Source organism: Chaetura pelagica, unplaced genomic scaffold (assembly GCF_000747805.2).
Source record: "Chaetura pelagica isolate M959 unplaced genomic scaffold, ChaPel_1.0 scaffold314, whole genome shotgun sequence".
In the NCBI taxonomy this organism is placed as follows: Eukaryota; Metazoa; Chordata; class Aves; order Apodiformes; family Apodidae; genus Chaetura; species Chaetura pelagica.
Genome location: NW_009953218.1, coordinates 3,964,107 through 3,966,907, shown reverse-complemented (window position 1 = coordinate 3,966,907; position 2,801 = coordinate 3,964,107).

Below are 2,801 nucleotides of genomic sequence, written 5' to 3'. Positions count from 1 at the left end.
AGAAGTACTATTTTTCTGTCAATAGAAGAATCAGTGGAAAGCAACTGTCTGCCTCACAGTTCATCAGAAAAAGAATCACCTAGCCACACTTCATCAAAAAAAGACATTATTATGTAAGAATCAAGGAAATAACTCATCTCCCTATTTATGAGTGTATGATATAGATGGTGTGCTGTGCGATGCTGATTTAAAATCTACTCAATGTCACTTCAAACTCTGATTTTTAAAAAATATTCAGTGTGATTACAAAAATTATTTAAGTTTATAATGGTCATTATATTTTAAAAGTGAGAGAAATCATATTTCTTATCCCTCTAGCATTTTTTTCAGTAGCACAAGAGGAAAGATATATGCTTTTTTTGTTGTTGTTGTGATGTGTTGTTGTTTTTTTTTTAAAAAGGCTTTCCAGAAGCAATCAAAGGTGAGCCAAGTGTTTAGACTTAGTCAAAAGAAATCTGAGCCATGTGTATGTACCTGCCCTCTTAAATGTACCTACTACTTCAGAACAATGCTGAATGGCTCAGAATTTATGAACACCAAAAGCAGGAAAGAGTAGAATATTAATCCTGCTTCCATCCTTAATAACTACCAGGGTGTACAGGACATAGAGCAAATGAAACTTTTCTTCATGGACTTAAAGAGTCCTCATAAACCAGATATTCTGTTCATTTCAGTTGACATCTAGTAATGTAGAACTGGTGACTTTACCATACAGAACTCCAGTATATCATATGTTAAAGTTTTAAATGTATGCATAGCCTTTATCTGGCAAGAAAATTTTAATTTTGAGACAAAATACCAGATTTTCACAATTTGAAGAACAGAACATTCTATTCTATGATCCTTTGTCCAGGACAACACCTAAGTGCTGTCAATATGCTTTAAATAAATGTGAACTTTTCCACTTTTCTGCAAACACCTTGACTTGATTATAGTCTTACACTGTATTTTGTACATTCATTAAGAAAGAAGAGGTTACGTGCAACAATCCTCTGAATGTGCTATAATCGTTGATGCAAATGTTTATCATTTCTCCAAAAGTCCATCTAGACACTTTGTAGATAGTAGTTTGGAGGAAAGTAGTTCGGGTTTGGGAATGGGAATCACTCTTTCTGATTGTACCATTGAGTCTCAGAGTAGTATTAATATAAATTGAAAAGTTACACAGTGACTACAAACCTGACACCTTTTTATGAAAATTGCAGAAATTTTCAGCACTTAATGAGAGAAAAATTACTGTCCAGAAGGCTGCATAGAACCGCGTGCTGAAGTCTGAATTAAGCACCCAGACATTATTTGCAAGTTTATTCCCCTGAAAACAGCTCTTTTATTGAATATTATTTAAGATCTTGTGAGCTTCATGGCTCTGACCTTCTATGCACATTATATTAAACAACATGGAAGCAGTCAGTTTTAAAATAGATCTAAGTTTTCAGTGTCTTCACTAAAGTAGGCTGATGCTATGTTTGTAAATCTGCAAACAGATGTATTTATAAGACATTTGGCTCAGCTAAACTGAAGATCTAACCACGGACTAATCCCAAAACCAGTGAAGAAATAATCTCTAAATAAGGAAATTAGATCTGTTGCTCATTGTGTGTGAACCTAATGAGAAAATTCAGATACTCTCTAAAACACAAGAGAGATTATCAGGGGACATTTTCAGTTCAGTAGTTGACACATATAACTATGATGTGCAAAAACATTTTGACTACAAAGATTGCCACTCTCTCCCAGCTAAATCAAAGTCAGGGATTTGATCTCAGTGTCACATCAGAATTTGTTAAGTCAGAGAGAAGGCAGGCCTGTGGACACATCTGGCACTCCAGAAGCTATAGAAGTATATTTCAAGGGCTGGCCATCCATAAGAAAAGCTGAGTTTAACAACAGATTCCTCCATCCCAACGGACATAAGGCTACAAGTATCACACCAACAAAAGAGTATCAGGAGCCTAGAATTGGCAAGAACTTCAGACAAACTGGTTAAGAACACTTAAGGACATGTCATCAATTTAAGCTATGTAGAAGTAAACTTCATCCTACTAATTATAGCAATTAAGCATTACCCATGAAAGATAAGTTTGAGAAGGACATTTGGAAACTGTCTGCAAGCACAGTGCTGGAATGGTAGCTGCAGCCTCCACCTAGTCTGCTCTTAGTAGAGAGGCAACATAGTTTTAGACATACAGGCTGGAATTCACCTGTTCAAGCTAAAAAAAAAATTAAATATCAAGTATCTAAATGTCAAAATTTCTCTTATAGTTGATGAAGGGAAACAGACTCAGGAACTAGTTCACAGTAGTTTAACACGGATATCTAATGACTGCTGAATCATCCCTGCAATTGGAGGTTTCCCTCCTTTTGTTATAAAAGGAGTTAGAGAAACTTGTGTTGACAGACAGATCTGCCTTTCAGAAATGTAAGGCTAGATGAAATGAAGCCCAGTCATGGTACCCAGCAAGAGTATATTAAACAGCTGCGATCTCCTCCTATCACACGGTTGTGACAACTACCTCCTCCTGGTAGGAGAAGCAGCAATGAACTGCACACCTATGCCAGCTACTGAGACACATTTGTTTGAGAGCATTATGTTCACTGCAGTCTTCCTCTGCCATTCACAGCTCTCCACTGAAATTATTCTTGATGGAATATCCCAAGGCACTCAGTCTGGAAATGGAACACCCCACAGAGATTTAGAGGTGAATCTATTCCTCAAAGTCATTTTCCAGAATCTCTCAAGTCCTGACAGAACCTTAAAAGGCATTCCATGTTTGCTAGCTTTCCTCTGTTACTGTAAGGAG